Consider the following 20,664-nt stretch of genomic DNA (forward strand, 5'->3'; position numbering starts at 1 on the left):
GTGGATAAATTGTTCCCTTGATTCAGTCCAGCATGTCACAGTTAAAGTGAGCGACATTAAGGGAATGGATCTAGGTTCATTTGCACACTCGCGGACCCCTGAGCCGGCCATCCGATGGCTTTGGATCCCAAAGGTATCGGCCAATCTGGCTCTAAGGTTTATGAATCTCGCGTGGTGATCGGATGCTTCCCCGACCTCCCTTGATCCTTCTGCTGCCTCCCCCTCCCAACCTCTCTTCTCTCGTTTTAGAATAAATTACAGAAAAACACCACATTTGGGGATAGGGTGTCAGGGAACCACCATCTTTCGCAAAAATATTTGTAGCAAGTTTAATAGTCATGGTCAAGTAGATATCTGACAAAGATCGATGGTCTGGACATGAAGAGGTGAGATGGATAGGTTTTATCTACTTTACGATGACAACAATGTAAACATGTACGGAAGTTTCAAATGCTGAAATGAGATATTGATGATATGCAATGATGATACTTTTTGTATGTCAGGCTGTGAAATGCAAATCATGTGTGTATGCGATGATATGCAATGTTGATGTCGTTTTGTATGTGATGCTATTCTATGCAATGTTGATGATTTAACCTATTTATGCATGAGCCTGTGTAGTCGGGGGCGGCACTGCTAGAACAGTGTGCTAACATTGCAACCCCAGCTACCAAAGGCACCACAAGTCATCATATAGGCCGACCAAAGTGAACGGTCGGTCACTCCTGGAACGTCCCATGCCACCCCATCGTAGTCACCATGGATTTGTTGACCGGCTAGGGATGACTAGTCATCACCCACATGTCAACTGATCGGTCTATGCTAAGGTACGTAGTCATCATTGACGGGTCACCGACCGGCCACTAATGATGGTTTTTGGCGGGTTAACGTTGATGGCTTTGTAGTAGCATGAGTCCCTCATTCAAGAGCCTCACGCCATCCAGGAGCACAGATGTGCCTTATATAAAGTGTTGTTTGAGCCGGCTCCAAGCAAGGGAGCTGCCCTTGCCCGTAATTTCTTTCCCATGGAGTCGAGGGTCTTCATTGAAGGAAATATGCCCTAGAGGCAATAATAAAGTTATTATTTATTTTCTTATATATATCATGATAAATGTTTATAATTCATGCTAGAATTGTATTAACCGGAAACATGATACATGTGTGAATACATAAACAAACTAAGTGTCACTAGTATGCCTCTACTTGACTAGCTCGTTTACCAAAGATGGTTATGTTTCCTAGCCATGGACAAAAGAGTTGTCATTTGATTAACGGGATCACATCATTGAGAGAATGATGTGATTGACTTGACCCATTCCGTTAGCTTAGCACTTGATCGTTTAGTATGTTGCTACTGCTTTCTTCATCACTTATACATGTTCCTGTGACTATGAGATTATGCAACTCCCGTTTATCGGAGGAACACTTTGTGTGCTACCAAACGTCACAATGTAATTGGGCGATTATAAAGGTGCTCTACAGGTGTCTCTGAAGGTACTTGTTGGGTTGGCGTATTTCGAGGTTAGGATTTGCACTCTGATTGGCGGAGAGGTATCTCTGGGCCCTCTCGGTAATGCACATCACTATAAGCCTTGCAAGCAATGTGACTAATGGGTTAGTTACAAGATGATGCATTGCATAACGAGTAAAGAGACTTGCCGGTAACGAGATTGAACTAGGTATTGAGATACCGACGATCGAATCTCGGGCAAGTAACATACCGATGACAAAGGGAACAACGTATCTTGTTATGTGGTTTGACCGATAAAGATCTTCGTAGAATATGTGGGAGCCAATATGAGCATCCAGGTTTCGCTATTGGTTATTGACCGGAAACGTGTTTCGGTCATGTCTACATTGTTCTCGAACCCTTAGGGTCCGCACGCTTAAAGTTAGATGGTAGTTATATTATGAGTTTATATATTTTGATGTACCGAAGGTAGTTCGGAGTCCTGGATGTGATCACGAACATAACAGGGAGTCTCGAAATGGTCGAGACATGAAGATTGATATATTGGACGACTATATTCGGACATCGGAATAGTTCCGGGGGATTATCGGATATATACCGGAGTACCGGGGGATTACCGGAACCCCCCGGGGGGTTAATGGGCCACATGGGCCCAAAGTGGAGAAGAGGAGGGGCGGCCAGGGTAGGCCGCGCGCCCCCTCCCCCTCTAGTCCGAATTGGACAAGGAGGGGGGCGGCGCCCCCCTTTCCTTCCTCCCCTCTCTCCCTTCCTTCCCCCTCTCCTACTTGGACAAGGAAAGGAGGGAGTCCTACTCCCGGTGGGAGTAGGACTCTCCTTGGCGCACCCGCTCCTGGCCGGCCGCCCCCTCCCCCTTGCTCATTTATATACGGGGGCAGGGGGCACCTCTAGAACACAACAATTGATCACTGATCTCTTAGCCGTGTGCGGTGCCCCCGTCCACCATAATCCACCTCGATAATATCGTAGCGGTGCTTAGGTGAAGCCCTGCGTTGGTAGAACATCATCATCGTCACCACGCCGTTGTGCTGACGGAACTCTCCCTCGACACTCGGCTCGATCGGAGTTTGAGGGACGTCATCGAGCTGAACGTGTGCAAGAACTCAGAGGTGTCATGCTTTCGGTGCTTGATCGGTCGGGCCGTGAAGACGTACGACTACATCAACCGCGTTGTGCTAACGCTTCTGCTTACGGTCTATGAGGGTACGTGGACACACTCTCCCCTCTCGTTGCTATACATCACCATGATCTTGCGTGTGCGTAGGAAATTTTTTGAAATTACTGCGTTACCCATCAGTGGCATCCGAGCCTAGGTTTTATACGTTGATGTTATATGCACGAGTAGAACACAAGTGAGGTGTTGGCGATACAAGTCATACTGCTTACCAGCATGTCATACTTTGGTTCGGCGGTATTTTTGGATGAAGCGGCCCGGACCGACATTACGCGTACGCTTACGCGAGACTGGTTCTACCGATGTGTTTTGCACATAGGTGGCTGGTGGGTGTCAGTTTCTCCAACTTTAGTTGAACCGAGTGTGGCTACGCCCGGTCCTTGAGAAGGTTAAAACAACACTAACTTGACGAACTATCGTTGTGGTTTTGATGCGTAGGTAAGAACGGTTCTTGCTCAGCCCGTAGCAGCCACGTAAAACATGCAACAACAAAGTAGAGGACGTCTAACTTGTTTTTGCAGGGCATGTTGTGATGTGATATGGTCAAGATGTGATGCTATATTTTATTGTATGAGATGATCATGTTTTGTAACCAAGTTATCGACAACTGGCAGGAGCCATATGGTTGTCGCTTTATTGTATGCAATGCAATCGCCCTGTAATTGCTTTACTTTATCACTAAGCGGTGGCGATAGTCGTAGAAGCAATAGGTGGTGAAACGACAACGATGCTACGATGGAGATCAAGGTGTCGCGCCAGTGACGATGGTGATCATGACGGTGCTTCGAAGATGGAGATCACAAGCACAAGATGATGATGGCCATATCATATCACTTATATTGATTGCATGTGATGTTTATCCTTTATGCATCTTATTTTGCTTTGATTGACGGTAGCATTATACGATGATCTCTCACTAAATTTCAAGATAAAAGTGTTCTCCCTGAGTATGCACCATTGCCAAAGTTCGTTGTGCCCAGACACCATGTGATAATCGGGTGTGATAAGCTCTACGTCCATCTACAACGGGTGCAAGCCAGTTTTGCACACGCAGAATACTCAGGTTAAACTTGACGAGCCTAGCATATGCAGATATGGCCTCGAAACACTGAGACCGAAAGGTCGAGCATGAATCATATAGTAGATATGATCAACATAATGATGTTCACCATTGAAAACTACTCCATTTCACGTGATGATCGGTTATGGTTTAGTTGATTTGGATCACGATCACTTAGATGATTAGAGGGATGTCTATCTAAGTGGGAGTTCTTAAGTAATATGATTAATTGAACTTAAATTTATCATGAACTTAGTACCTGATAGTATTTTGCATGTCTATGTTGATTGTAGATAGATGGCTCGTGCTGTTGTTCCGTTGAATTTTAATGCGTTCCTTGAGAAAGCAAATTTGAAATATGATGGTAGCAATTACACGGACTGGGTCCGTAACTTGAGGATTATCCTCATTGCTGCACAGAAGAATTACGTCCTGGAACCACCGCTGGGTACCAGGCCTGCTGTAGATGCAACTGCAGACGTTGTGAACGTTTGCCAGAGCAAAGCTGATGACTACTTGATAGTTCAGTGTGCCATGCTTTACGGCTTAGAACCGGGACTTCAACGACGTTTTGAACGTCATGGAGCATATGAGATGTTCCAGGAGTTGAAGTTAATATTTCAAGCAAATGCCCGGATTGAGAGATATGAAGTCTCCAATAAGTTCTATAGCTGCAAGATGGAAGAGAATAGTTCTGTCCGTGAACATATACTCAAAATGTCTGGGTATAATAATCAGTTGATTCAACTGGGAGTTAATCTTCCTGATGATAGTGTCATTGACAGAATTCTTCAATCACTGCCACCAAGCTACAAAAGCTTTGTGATGAACTATAATATGCAAGGGATGAACAAGACTATTCCTGAGCTCTTCGCAATGCTAAAGGCTGCGGAGGTAGAAATCAAAAAGGAGCATTGATGGTCAACAAGACCACCAGTTTCAAGAAAAAGGATAAAGGGAAAAAGAAGGGGAACTTCAAGAAGAACGGCAAACAAGTTGCTGCTCAAGAGAAGAAACCCAAGTCTGGACCTAAGCCTGAGACTGAGTGCTTCTACTGCAAACAGACTGGTCACTGGAAGCGGAACTGCCCCAAGTATTTGGCGGATAAGAAGGATGGCAAGGTGAACAAAGGTATATGTGATATACATCTTATTGATGTGTACCTTACCAGAGCTGGCAGTAGCACCTGGGTATTTGATACAGGTTTTGTTGCTAATATTTGCAACTCAAAACAGGGACTATGGATTAAGCGGACACTGGCTAAGGACGAGGTGACGATGCGCGTGGGAAATTGTTCCAAAGTCGATGTGATCGCCGTCGGCACGCTACCTCTACATCTACCCTCGGGATTAGTTTTAGACCTAAATAATTATTATTTGGTGCCAGCGTTGAGCATGAACATTATATCTGGATCTTGTTTGATGCGAGGCGGTTATTCATTTAAATTTGAGAATAATGCTTGTTCTATTTATATGAGTAATATCTTTTATGGTCATGCACCCCTAAAGAGTGGTCTATTTTTGATGAATCTCGATAGTAGTGATACACATATTCATAATGTTGAAACCAAAAGATGCAGAGTTGATAATGATAGTGCAACTTATTTGTGGCACTGCCGTTTAGGTCATATTGGTGTAAAGCGCATGAAGAAACTCCATACTGATGGACTTTTGGAATCACTTGATTATGAATCACTTGATACTTGCGAACCATGCCTCATGGGCAAGATAACTGAAACGCCGTTCTCCGGAACTATGGAGCGAGCAACTGATTTGTTGGAAATCATACATACTGATGTATGTGGTCCAATGAATATTGAAGCTCGCGGTGGGTATCGTTATTTTCTCACCTTCACAGATGATTTAAGCAGATATGGGTATATCTACTTAATGAAACATAAGTCTGAAACATTTGAAAAGTTCAAAGAATTTTAGAGTGAAGTTGAAAATCATCATAACAAGAAAATAAAGTTTCTACGATCTGATCGTGGAGGAGAATATTTGAGTTACGAGTTTGGTTTACATTTGAAACAATGCGGAATAGTTTCGCAACTCACGCCACCCGAAACACCACAACGTAATGGTGTGTCCGAACGTCGTAATTACACTTTACTAGATATGGTACGATCTATGATGTCTCTTACTGATTTACCGCTATCGTTTTGGGGTTATGCTTTAGAGATGGCCGCATTCACGTTAAATAGGGCACCATCAAAAATCCGTTGAGACGACGCCTTATGAACTATGGTTTGGCAAGAAACCAAAGTTGTTGTTTCTTAAAGTTTGGGGCTGCGATTCTTATGTGAAAAAGCTTCAACCTGATAAGCTCGAACCCAAATCGGAGAAATGTCTCTTCATAGGATACCCAAAGGAGACTGTTGGGTACACCTTCTATCATAGATCCGAAGGCAAGACATTCGTTGCCAAGAATGGATCCTTTCTAGAGAAGGAGTTTCTCTCGAAAGAAGTGAGTGGGAGGAAAGTAGAACTTGATGAGGTAACTGTACTTGCTCCCTTATTGGAAAATAGTTCATCGCAGAAAGCAGTTCCTGTGACGACTACACCAATTAGTGAGGAAGCTAATGATATTGATCATGAAACTTCAGATCAAGTTACTACCGAACCTCGTAGGTCAACCAGAGTAAGATCCGCACTAGAGTGGTACGTCAATTCTATTCTAGAGGTCATGTTACTTGACCATGGCGAGCCTATGAACTATGAGGAAGCGATGATGAGCCCAGGTTCCGCAAAATGGCTTGAGGCCATGAAATCTGAGATGGGATCCATGTATGAGAACAAAGTGTGGACTTTGGTTGACTTGCCCGATGATCGGCAGGCCATTGAGAATAAATGGATCTTCAAAAAGAAGACTGACGCTGATGGTAATGTTACTATCTACAAAGCTCGACTTGTTGCGAAAGGTTTTCGACAAGTTCAAGGGGTTGACTACGATGAGACTTTCTCACCCGTAGCGATGCTTAAGTCTGTCCGAATCATGTTAGCAATTGCCGCATTTTATGATTATAAAATTTGGCAAATGGATGTCAAAACTACATTCCTGAATGGATTTCTGGAAGAAGAGTTGTATATGATGCAACCAGAAGGTTTTGTCGATCCAAAGGTTGCTAACAAAGTGTGTAAGCTCCAGCGATCCATTTATGGACTGGTACAAGCGTCTCGGAGTTGGAATAAATGCTTTGATAGTGTAACCAAAGCATATGGTTTTATACAGACTTTTGGAGAAGCCTGTATTTACAAGAAAGTGAGTGGGAGCTCTGTGGCATTTCTAATATTATATGTGGACAATATATTATTGATTGGAAATGATATAGAATTTCTGAATAGCATAAAAGGATACTTGAATAAAAGTTTTTCAATGAAAGACCTCGGTGAAGCTTCTTACATATTGGGCATCAAGATCTATAGAGATAGATTAAGATGCTTAATTGGACTTTCACAGAGTACATACCTTGATAAAGTTATGAAAAAGTTCAAAATGGATCAAGCAAAGAAAGGGTTCTTGCCTGTAATACAAGGTGTGAAGTTGAGTCAGACTCAATGCCCGACCACAGCAGAAGATAGAGAGAAAATGAAAGATGTTCCCTATTCTTCAGCCATAGGCTCTATCATGTATGCAATGCTGTGTACCGGACCTGATGTATGCATAGCAATAAGTTTAACAGGGAGGTACCAAAGTAATCTAGGAGTGAATCACTGGACAGCGGTCAAGAATATCCTGAAATACCTAAAAGGACTAAGGATATGTTTCTCGTTTATGGAGGTGACGAAGAGCTAGTCATAAATGGTTACGTCGATGCAAGCTTTGACACTGATCCGGACGATTCTAAATCATGAACCGGATACGTGTTTATATTGAACAGTGGAGCTGTCAGTTGGTGCAGTTCTAAACAAAGCTTCGTGGCGGGATCTACATATGAAGTGGAGTATATAGCTGCTTCGGAAGCAGCAAATGAAGGAGTCTAGATGAAGGAGTTCATATCCGATCTAGGTGTCATACCTAGTGCATCAGGTCCAATGAAAATCTTCTGTGACAATACTGGTGCAATTGCCTTGGCAAAGGAATCCAAATATCACAAGAAGACCAACACATCAAGAGATGCTTCAATTCCATCCGGGACCAAGTCCAGGTGGGAGACATAGAGATTTGCAAGATACATACGGATCCGAATGTTGCAGACCCGTTGACTAAGCCTCTTCCACGAGCAAAACATGATCAGCACCAAGGCTCCATGGGTGTTAGAATCATTACAGTGTAATCTAGATTATTGACTCTAGTGCAAGTGGGAGACTGAAGGAAATATGCCCTAGAGGCAATAATAAAGTTATTATTTATTTCCTTATATCATGATAAATGTTTATTATTCATGCTAGAATTGTATTAACCGGAAACATGATACATGTGTGAATACATAAACAAGCTAAGTATCACTAGTATGCCTCTACTTGACTAGCTCGTTTATCAAAGATGGTCATGTTTCCTAGCCATGGACAAAAGAGTTGTCATTTGATTAACGGGATCACATCATTGAGAGAATGATGTGATTGACTTGACCCATTCCGTTAGCTTAGCACTTGATCGTTTAGTATGTTGCTACTGCTTTCTTCATCACTTATACATGTTCATGTGACTACGAGATTATGCAACTCCCGTTTACCGGAGGAACACTTTTGTGCTACCAAACATGACAACATAACTGGGTGATTATAAAGGTGCTCTACAGGTGTCTCCGAAGGTACTTGTTGGGTTGGCGTATTTCGAGATTAGGATTTGTCACTCCGATTGTTGGAGAGGTATCTCTGGGCCCTCTCGGTAATGCACATCAATATAAGCCTTGCAAGCAATGTGACTACTGAGTTAGTTACGAGATGATGTATTGCATAACGAGTAAAGAGACTTGCTGGTAACGAGATTGAACTAGGTATTGAGATACCGACGATCGAATCTCGGGCAAGTAACATACCAATGACAAATGGAACAACGTATGTTGTTATGCGGTTTGACCAATAAAGATCTTCGTAGAATGTGTGGGAGCCAATATGAGCATCCAGGTTCCGCTATTGGTTATTGACCGGAAACGTGTTTCGGTCATGTTTACATTGTTCTCGAACCCGTAGCGTCCGCACGCTTAAAGTTAGATGACAGTTATATTATGAGTTTATATGTTTTGATGTATCGAAGGTAGTTCAGAGTCCCGGATGTGATCATGGACATAACGAGGAGTCTCGAAATGGTCGAGACATGAAGATTGATATATTGGACGACTATATTCGGACACCGGAATAGTTCCGGGGGATTATCGGATATATACCGGAGTACCGGGGGATTACCGGAACCCCCCGGGGGGTTAATCGGCCACATGGGCCCAAAGTGGAGAAGAGTGTTGGAAATATGCCCTAGAGGCAATAATAAATTAGTTATTATTATTATATTTCCTTGTTCATGATAATCGTTTATTATCCATGCTATAGTTGTATTGATAAGAAACTCAGATACATGTGTGGGTACATAGACAACACCATGTCCCTAGTAAGCCTCTAGTTGACTAGCTCGTTGATCAATAGATGGTTACGGTTTCCTGACCATAGACATTGGATGTCGTTGATAACGGGATCACATCATTAGGAGAATGATGTGATAGACAAGACCCAATCCTAAGCGTAGCACAAAAGATCGTGTACTTCGTATGCTAAAGCTTTTCTAATGTCAAGTATCATTTCCTTAGACCATGAGATTGTGCAACTCCTGGATACCGTAGGAATGCTTTGGGTGTACCAAACGTCACAACGTAACTGGGTGGCTATAAAGGTGCACTACGGGTATCTCCAAAAATGTTTGTTGGGTTGGCACGAATCGAGACTGGGATTTGTCACTCCGGTTGACGGAGAGGTATCTCTGGGCCCACTCGGTAGGACATCATCATAATGTGCACAATGTGACCAAGGGGTTGATCACGGGATGATGTGTTACGGAACGAGTAAAGAGACTTGCCGGTAACGAGATTGAACAAGGTATCGGCATACCGACGATCAAATCTCGGGCAAGTACAATACCGATAGACAAAGGGAATTGAATACGGGATTGATTGAATCCTCGACATCGTGGTTCATCCGATGAGATCATCGTGGAACATGTGGGAGCCAACAATGGTATCCAGATCCCGATGTTGGTTATTGGCCGGAGAGTTGTCTCAGTCATGTCTGCATGGTTCCCGAACCCGTAGGGTCTACACACTTAAGGTTCGATGACGCTAGGGTTATAGGGAATAGATATATGTGGTTACCGAATGTTGTTCGGAGTCCCGGATAAGATACCGGACGTCACGAGGAGTTCCGGAATGGTCCAGAGGTAAAGATTTATATATGGGAAGTCCTGTTTTGGTCACCAGAAAAGTTTTGGGTGCTATCTGTAACGTACCGGGACCACCGGGAGGGTCCCGGGGGTCCACCAAGTGGGACCACCGGCCCCAGAGGGCTGCATGGGCCAAGTGTGGGAGGGGACCAGCCCCAGGTGGGCTGGTGCGCCCCCCCACAAGGGCCCAAGGCGCCTAGGGTTTGGGGAGGGGGCGCACCCACCTTACTTGGGGGGCAAGTTTCCCCCTCTCCCCCCCCCTGGCCGCACCCTAGATGGGATCTAGGGGCTGCCGCACCCCTTGGGGTGGGAACCCTAGAGGGGGCGCAGCCCCCTCCCTCTCCCCTATATATACTTGAGGTTTTGGGGCTGCCATACACAAGAGTTTCCACCTCTCCCTGGCACAGCCCTACCTCTCTTTCTCCTCGCCTCTCGCGGTGCTTGGCAAAGCCCTGCTAGATTACCACGCTCCTCTATCACCACCACGTCGTTGTGCTGCTGCTGGACGGAGTCTTCCCCAACCTCTCCTTCTTTCCTTGCTGGATCAAGGCATGGGAGACGTCACCGGGCTGCACGTGTGTTGAACGCGGAGGTGCCGTCCGTTCGGCACTAGGATCTCCGGTGATTTGGATCACGACGAGTACGACTCCTTCAACCCCGTTCTCTTGAACGCTCCTGCTTAGCGATCTACAAGGGTATGTAGATGCACTCCCCTCTCTCTCGTTGCTAGTCTCTCCATAGATAGATCTTGGTGACTCGTAGGAAATTTTTTGAATTTCTGCTACGTTCCCCAATAGTGGCATCATGAGCTAGGTCTATTGCGTAGATTCTTTGCACGAGTAGAACACAAAGTAGTTGTGGGCGTTGATTTTGTTCAATATGCTTACCGTTACTAGTCCAAACTTGTTTCGACGGTATTGTGGGATGAAGCGGCCCGGACCGACCTTACACGTAGTCTTACGTGAGACAGGTTCCACCGACTGACATGCACTTGTTGCATAAGGTGGCTAGCGGGTGCCAGTCTCTCCCACTTTAGTCGGATCGGATTCGATGAAAAGGGTCCTTATGAAGGGTAAATAGCAATTGGCATATCACGTTGCGGCTTTTGCGTAGGTAAGAAACGTTCTTGCTAGAAACCCATAGCAGCCACGTAAAACATGCAAACAACAATTAGAGGACGTCTAACTTGTTTTTGCAGGGTATGCTATGTGATGTGATATGGCCAAAAAGAATGTGATGAATGATATGTGATGTATGAGATTGATCATGTTCTTGTAATAGGGAATCATGACTTGCATGTCGATGAGTATGACAACCGGCAGGAGCCATAGCAGTTGTCTTTATTTATTGTATGACCTGCGTGTCATTGAACAACGCCATGTAATTACTTTACTTTATTGCTAACCGTTAGCCACAGTAGTAGAAGTAATAGTTGGCGAGACAACTTCATGAAGACACGATGATGGAGATCATGATGATGGAGATCATGGTGTCATGTCGGTGACGATGATGATCATGGAGCCCCGAAGATGGAGATCAAAAGGAGCAATATGATATTGGCCATATCATGTCACTATTTGATTGCATGTGATGTTTATCATGTTTATACATCTTATTTGCTTAGAACGACGGTAGTAAATAAGATGATCCCTCATTAAAATTTCAAGAAAGTGTTCCCCCTAGCTGTGCACCGTTGCGAAAGTTTGTCGTTTCGAAGCACCACGTGATGATCGGGTGTGATAGATTCTAACGATCACATACAACGGGTGTAAGCCAGATTTACACACGCGAAACACTTAGGTTGACTTGACGAGCCTAGCATGTACAGACATGACCTCGGAACACAAGAGACCGAAAGGTCGAGCATGAGTTGTATAGTAGATACGATCAACATGAATATGTTCACCGATGATGACTAGTCCGTCTCACGTGATGATCGGACACGGCCTAGTTGACTCGGATCATGTAATCACTTAGATGACTAGAGGGATGTCTATCTAAGTGGGAGTTCATTAGATGAACTTAATTATCCTGAACATAGTCAAAAGCCCTTTGCAAATTATGTCATAGCTCGCGCTTTAGTTCTACTGTTTTAGATATGTTCCTAGTGAAAATATAGTTGAAAGTTGACAGTAGCAATTATGCGGACAGTAGAAGGCTTATGTCCTTAATGCACCGCTCGGTGTGCTGGACCTCGAACGTGTTCTGTGGATATTGCGAACATCTGACATACACGTTTTGATGACTACATGATAGTTTGGTAATGTTAAATGGTTTAGAATTGAGGCACCAAAGACTTTTTGAAATGTCGCAGAACATATGAGATGTTCCAAGAGCTGAAATTGGGATTTCAGGCTCGTGCCCTCGTCAAGAGGTATGAGACCTCCGACGATTTTTCTAGCCTACAAGCTAAGGGAGAAGATCTCAAACGTTGAGCTTGTACTCAGATTGTCTGGGTACAACAATCACTTGAATCGAGTGGGAGTTAATCTTCCAGATGAGATAGTGATGTTTCTCCAAAGATATTGCCACCAAGATACTAGAGCTTCGTGATGAACTATAACATAACAGGGATAGATATGATGATCCTTGAGCTATTCGCAATGTTGGACACCGCGAATGTAGAAATCAAGAAGGAGCATCAATTGTTGATGGTTAGTGAAACCACTAGTTTCAAGAAGGGCAAGGGCAAGAAGGGGTACTTCATGAAACGACAAATCAGTTGCTGCTGCAGTGAAGAAACCCAGGGTTGAACCCAAAACCGAGACTAAGTGCTTCTGTAATGAGGGAACGGACACTGAAGCAGAATTACCCTAGATACTTGGTAGATGAGAAGGCTGGCAAGGTTGATAGAAGTATATTGGATATACATTATGTTAATGTTTACTTTACTAGTACTCCTAGTAGCACCAGGGTATTAGATACCGGTTTGGTTGCTAAGTGTTAGTAACTCAAAATAAAAGCTACGGAATAAACGGAGGCTAGCTAAAGGTGAGCTGACGATATGTGTTGGAAGTGTTTCCAAGGTTGATGTGATCAAGCATCGCACGCTCCCTCTACCATCGAGATTGGTGTTAAACCTAAATAATTGTTATTTGGTGCTTGCGTTGAGCATAGACTTGATTGGATTATGTCTATCGCAATACGATTATTCATTTAAGGAGAATAATGGTTACTCTATTTATTTGAATAATACCTTCAATGGTCTTGCACCTAAAAGAATGGTTTATTGAATCTCGATCGTAGTGATACACATTTTCATGCCAAAAGATATAAGATAGTAATGATAGTACCACTTACTTGTGGCACTGCCATGTAAGTCATATTGGTATAAAACGCATGAAGAAGCTCCATGTTGATGGATCTTTGGACTCACTCGTTTTTGAAAAGTTTGAGACATGCGAACCATGTCTATTGGTGTATACGCATGAAGAAACTCCATGCAGATGGATCGTTTGGACTCACTTGATTTTGAATCACTTGAGATATGAAAATCATAACACATGGGCGAGATTACTGAAAATCCTCGTTTTTAGTAAGATGGAACAAGATAGCAACTTGTTAGAAGTAACACATTTTGATGTTGCAGTCCAATGAGTGCTGAGGCATGCAGTGAATATCATTATGTTCTTACTTCACAGATGATTTGAGTACTTGTTGAGTATATTTACTTGATGAAACACAAGTCTGAATTATTGAATGGTTCAAGTAATTTCAGAGTGAAGTTGAAGATCATCGTGACAAGAGGATAAAATGTCTATGATATGATCATAGAGATGAGTATCTGAGTTACGAGCTTTGGCACGCAATTAAGACATTGTGAAAATTGTTTCACAATTAATACCGCCTGGAACACCATAGTGTGATGGTGTGTCCGAACATCATAGTTGCACCCTATTGGATATGGTTCGTACCATGTTGTCTCTTATCGAATTACCACTATCGTTCATGGGTTAGGCATTAGAGACAACCGCACTCACTTTAATAGGGCACCACGTAATTCCGTTGAGACGACACCGTTTGAACTATGGTTTGGAGAAACCTAAGTCATCATTTCTTAAAAGTTTGGGGCTGCGACGCTTATATGAAAAAGTTTTAGGTTGATAAGCTCGAACCCAAAGCGGATAGAATGCATCTTCATAGGACACCCAAAAACAGTTGGGTGTACCTCCTATTTCAGATCCGGAAGCAAAAGGATTGTTTCTAGAAACGGGTCCTTTCTCGAGGAAAAGTTTCTCTAAAAAGAATTGAGTTGGAGGATGGTGGAGACTTGATGAGGTCGTTGAACCATCACTTCAACTAGTGTGTAGCAGGGCACAGGAAGTTGTTCCTGTGGCACCTACACCAATTGAAGTAGAAGCTTATGATAGTGATCATGAAACTTCGGATCAAGTCACTACCAAACCTCGTAGGTCGACAAGGACGCGTACTACTTCAGAGTGGTACGCAATCCTGTCTTAGAGGTCATGTTGCTGGACAACAATGAACCTACGAGCTATGGAGAAGCGATGGTGGGCCCGCATTCCGACGAATGGCTCCAGGCCATAAAATCCGAGAGAGGATCCATGTATGAGAATAAAGTATGGACTTTGGAAGAACTACTTGATGGTCGTAAAGGCTGTTGGGTACAGATGGATTTTAAAGGAAGACAGACAATGATGGTAATTATCACCATTAAGGAAGCTCGACTTGTCGTTAAGATGTTTTCCGACAAGTTCAAGGAGTTGACTACGATGAGACTTTCTCACTCGTAGCGATGCTAAGAATCTGTTGGAATCATATTAGCAATTACTGCATGATTTATTAAATCTTGCAGATAGGATGTCCAAACATTGTTTCCTCGACGACATTCTTGAGGAAAGGTTGTATGTGATACAACCAGAAGGTTTTGTCAAATCGTGAAAGATGCTAACAAGTATGCAAAGCCCAACAATCCTTCTAAGGACTGGAGTAAGCATCTCGGAGTTGGAATGTACGCTTTGATGAGATGATCAAAGATTTTTGGTTTATACAAAGTTTATGAGAAACTTGTATTTCCAAAGAAGTGAGTGGGAGCACTATAGAATTTCTGATGAGTATATGTTGTTGACATATTGTTGATCAGAAATGATGTAGAATTTCTGGAAAGCATATAGGGTTATTTGAAAAGTGTTTTTCAATAGAAAACCTGGATTAAGCTGCTTGAATATTGAGCATCAAGATCTATGAGGATAGATCAAAAATGCTAAATGATACTTTCAAATGAGCACATAACTTGACATGATCTTGAAGGTGTACAAGATGGATCAGTCAAAGAAGGAGTTCTTGCCTGAGTTGTAAGGTATGAAGTTAAGACTTAAAGCTCGACCACGGCAGAAGAGAGAGAAAGGACGAAGGTCGTCCCCTATGCTTCAGGCGTAGGCTCTATAGTATGCTATGCTGTGTACCACACCGGAAGTGTGCCTTGCCATGAGTCTGGCAGGGGGGTACAAGAGTGATCCAGGAATGGATCATTGGACAGCGGTCAAAATTGTCCTTGGAGTAAATAAGGACATGTTTCTCGATTATGGAGGTGATAAAGAGTTCGGCGTAAAGGGTTACGTCGATGCAAGCTTTAACACCTATCCGAATGACTCTGAGTAGCAAACCGGATACGTATAGTGGAGCAACCATTTGGAATAGCTCCAAGTGGAGCGTGGAAGCAGCGTTTACAATATGACCTAGAGATTTGCGAAGTACATACGGATCTGAATGTTGCAGACCCATTGACTAAAACCTCTCTCACAAGCAAAACATGATCAAACCCCAGAACTCACTGAGTCTTAATCACATGATGATGTGAACTAGTTTAGTGACACTAGTAAACTCTTTGGAAGTTGGTCACATGGTGATGTGACCTGTGAGTGTTAATCACATGGCGATGTGAACTAGATTATTGACTCTAGTGCAAGTGGGAGACTGTTGGAAATATGCCCTAGAGGCAATAATAAATTAGTTACTATTATTATATTTCCTTGTTCATGATAATCGTTTATTATCCATGCTATAATTGTATTGATAGGAAACTCAGATACATGTGTGCGTACATAGACAACACCATGTCCCTAGTAAGCCTCTAGTTGACTAGCTCGTTGATCAATAGATGGTTACGGTTTCCTGACCATAGACATTGGATGTCATTGATAATGAGACCACATCATTAGGAGAATGATGTGATGGACAAGACCCAATCCTAAGCCTAGCACAAAAGATCGTGTAGTTCATATGCTAAAGCTTTTCTAATGTGAAGTATCATTTCCTTAGACCATGAGATTGTGCAACTCCCGAATACCATAGGAATGCTTTGGGTGTACCAAACGTTACAACGTAACTGGGTGGCTATAAAGGTGCACTACGGGTATCTCCAAAAGTGTTTGTTGGGTTGGCACGAATCGAGACTGGGATTTGTCACTCCGGTTGACGGAGAGGTATCTCTGGGCCCACTCGGTAGGACATCATCATAATTTGCACAATGTGACCAAGGGGTTGATCATGGGATGATGTGTTACGGAACGAGTAACTAGACTTGCCGGTAACGAGATTGAACAAGGTATCGACATACCGACGATCGAATCTCGGTCAAGTAAAATACCGCTAGACAAAGGGAATTGAATACAGGATTGATTGAATCCTCGACATCGTGGTTCATCTGATGAGATCATCGTGGAACATGTGGGAGCCAACATGGGAATCCAGATCCCACTGTTGGTTATTGGCCGGAGAGTTGTCTCGGTCATGTCTACATGGTTCCCGAACCCGTAGGGTCTACACACTTAAGGTTCGATGACGCTAGGGTTATAGGGAATAGATATATGTGGTTACCGAATGTTGTTTGGAGTCCCGGATAAGATCCCGGACGTCACGAGGAGTTCCGGAACGGTCCGAAGGTAAAGATTTATATATGGGAAGTCTTGTTTTGGTCACCAGAAAAGTTTCGGGTGCTATTGGTAACGTACCGGGACCACCGGGAGGGTCTCGGGGGTCCACCAAGTGGGGCCACCGGCCCCAGAGGGCTGCATGGGCCAAGTGTGGGAGGGGACCAGCCCCAGGTGGGCTGGTGCACCCCCACAAGGGCCCAAGCCGCCTAGGGTTTGGGGAGGGGGCGCACCCACCTTACTTGGGGGGCAAGTTTCCCCCTCTCCCCCCCCCCCTTGGCCGCACCGTAGATGGGATCTAGGGGCTGCCGCACCCCTTGGGGTGGGAACCCTAGAGGGGGCGCAGCCCCCTCCCTCTCCCCTATATATACTTGACGTTTTGGGGCTTCCATACACAAGAGTTTCCACCTCTCCCTGGCGCAGCCCTACCTCTCTTTCTCGTCGTCTCTCGCGGTGCTTGGCGAAGCCTTGCTGGATTACCACGCTCCTCCATCACCACCACGCCGTTGTGCTGCTGCTGGATGGAGTCTTCCCCAACCTCTCCTTCTTTCCTTGCTGGATCAAGGCATGGGAGACGTCACCGGGCTGCACGTGTGTTGAACGCGGAGGTGCCGTCTGTTCGGCACTAGGATCTCCGGTGATTTGGATCACGACGAGTACGACTCCTTCAACCCCGTTCTCTTGAACGCTTCCGCCTAGCGATCTACAAGGGTATGTAGACACACTCCCCTCTCTCTCGTTGCTTGTATCTCCATAGATAGATCTTGGTGACTCGTGGGAATTTTTTTGAATTTCTGCTACGTTCCCCAAGAAAGAGGAGGGGCTGCCAGGTCAGGCCACGCGCCCCCTCCCCCTCTAGTCCGAATTGGACAAGGAGGGGGGCGGCGCCCCCATTTCCTGCCTCCCCTCTCTCCCTTCCTTCCTCCTCTCCTACTTGGACAAGGAAAGGAGGGAGTCCTACTCCCGGTGGGAGTAGGACTCCCCTTGGTGCGCCCCCTCCTGGCCGGCCGCCCCTCCCCCTTGCTCCTTTATATACGGGGGCTGGGGGGCACCTCTAGACACAACAATTGATCATTGATCTCTTAGTCGTGTGCGGTGCCCCCCTCCATCATAATCCACCTCGATAATATTGTAGCGGTGCTTAGGCGAAGCCCTGCATCGGTAGAACATCATCATCGTCACCACGCCGTCATGCTGACGGAACTCTCCCTCGACACTCGGCTGGATCGGAGTTCGAGGGACATCATCGAGCTGAACGTGTGCAAGAACTCGGAGGTGTCGTGCTTTCGGTGCTTGATCAGTCGGGCCGTGAAGACGTACGACTACATCAACCGCGTTGTGCTAACGCTTCCGCTTACGGTCTACGAGGGTACGTGGACACACTCTCCTCTCTCGTTGCTATACATCACCATGATCTTGCGTGTGCGTAGGAAATTTTTTGAAATTACTGCGTTACCCATCATTCATCCCTGGATAATTAGATCCTCACCATCCCTTTCCTTTAATAAGAATTTAGGGCGGCCTTGGAGGACATGTACGAGTTCAACCCTCAGCCATGATGGTCTTCCACTGACTTTTTTCACCATGTTCTGGAGCACCATCAAGGGAGTGGTGGTTCAGATGTTTCAGGGCTTCTTTGTCGGGACCCTTAGCATGTCCCGAACTAATTTGGAGATCGTTTCCCTTATCCCCAAAGTTCTTGGGGCCGCCGACACTAGGCAATTTAGTCCTATTACAGTGATCAACGTCCTTCACTGCATATTGTTGAAGCAGTGTGCAATGCACCTAGCTCCAATGGTTGATTGGTTGATCCACCCCTAGCAAGTGAGCCTTTCTCTGAGGTCGGGATATCTTAGCTGGGGTGCTTGTGCTTCATGAGGTTCTCCACAAACTTAAGTTGAAGCGCTAGAGGGGGGTCTTCCTTAAAACTTGATTTCTAGAAAGCATATGACCACCTGGAATGCTCGTTCCTTCATCGGATCCTAGAGCGGACGAGTTTTGATGACCACTGGATTAGTGTGGGTGATGTAACTTGTGTAGTACGACCATCAATATCAATGGTGTGCCAGGACCTTACTTCAAGTCCTCCCGTGGTGTGCGCCAAGGGGATCCATTCTCTACGCTCCTATTAAACATCGTTGCCGATGTCATTGCATATATTCTGGGTAAGGCTAGAGCGGCTGGCCACATCCATGGGGTGGTGTTCCACTTGATCACTGGAGGTGGCCACACCCACCTCTATTATGTGGACGACAGGATGTTCATTGTGGTGGTGTCCGACCATGACATCATTAACCTGGAGTTTCGCTTTCCTTGTTTTGAGGTGATGTATGGTTTGAAGATTAAATTTCCCAAGAGTGAGGTGGTGGTTGTAGGGTACTCATAAGACGAGTAGCAACGCATTGTGAATAACCCAAATTGTCATCTCCCCGTCTTCCCCATTACCTAGCTGGGTTTTCTAATTAGTGTCTTGTGGATCCTAATCTAGGACATATGCCTACTATAGCAGAGTGGTTTTGGTCATGTGTGGAGCCCTACCAGGGCAAGTTCAAGTCCAAAGTCGCTAAGAAGATCCTAATTAACCCTCTACCCTACCCATCTTCCAATTGGTTTGTACCTTCTCTTCGATGGGATTCACACAAAGATGGACAAGGAGGTTTATCGTTCTTCTGGCAAGGGCCCGATGAGAAGCAGAAGTACCACGTGGTATGGGCACAAGTTTGCCATCCCATAAACCAAGGTGGTGTAGGGATTATTGCGTCCTAGGCCATCAATGTCACCCTACTCCTGAAATGAGTTTGGAGGATCCTTCGGGTCCGTGGACTTTTGGCTTGATCTGATAAAAAAAATACCTTCATAACCACCCTCTTCTCGTGTGCTCTCAGAAGAAGGTGTCCATGTTCTAGCGGTCAATGCAAAGTATTAGGAACCTCATTCTGGAAGGGGGATTCTTTCTAGTCCCTCTTTGCCATTTGTATTTAGCCTGGCGCTGCGGTTCTCACGGTCTGTTGTAATGCCACTGGAATCTCTCCTTCTGCCAGCCATTCAACACTAAGGAGGCAGCATAGTGGTAGGCTTTGGTCGCAATGGGTGTGGGATGGCTTTCCCTAGGATCGCCGAACTCGGTGTCTTGGGGGCGCCCGCCGTAGGGAGTGTTCATCTCTAGGTATATTTAACGCTCGCTAGTGGGTGGGCTGGCCCCAGTTGGGTTGCTGAGCTTTGGGCCATGCACATCCCGCTCGAGATTCAGATCTTCCTGTGGCAGCTCACCCATGGCCGAATCCCATCCGCTTCTCTTATATTTTCTACTTGTGCATGGCGGTTCATTTCCATTGGGGTTGCCTTCGCGAGGCCTTGGGGTGCAATTGGTGCCCGACAGATTTGCGTGGCCTTGTGGTAATTATTGAGTCTCTCACCGGTAGGAGGAGTCCTCTTGTTCTCCTTTGCATCCATGGGTTGTGCCCTTTGGACCTCCCAAAATAAACTTGTGATTGGTCATTTACCTCTGTAACATGCGACTGATCTCATTTGCATTTATTGCTTTTATGCAGCAATGATGGCTTCCTGTGAGTCTCCGGGAGTGAGACACCCTTGGCACGCTGGTTCTCCAGCTTCCAGTGGTGGGGAGTCATCTGGTTCCGTCGAGCTAGCGCCGGTCGCCTCTATGTACATGTTTCTA

General features: G+C 45.0%; 1 protein-coding gene across 4 annotated transcripts in view; it reads right to left on the reverse strand.

Annotated features, from left to right (window-relative positions):
* The window catches only part of LOC119274251, a 32,813-nt gene that overhangs the window by 8,463 nt on the left and 3,686 nt on the right, over positions 1-20,664 (reverse strand). The gene's annotated exons all lie outside the window — the stretch shown is intronic.

This window comes from Triticum dicoccoides, chromosome 3B (genome assembly GCF_002162155.2).
Source record: "Triticum dicoccoides isolate Atlit2015 ecotype Zavitan chromosome 3B, WEW_v2.0, whole genome shotgun sequence".
In the NCBI taxonomy this organism is placed as follows: Eukaryota; Viridiplantae; Streptophyta; class Magnoliopsida; order Poales; family Poaceae; genus Triticum; species Triticum dicoccoides.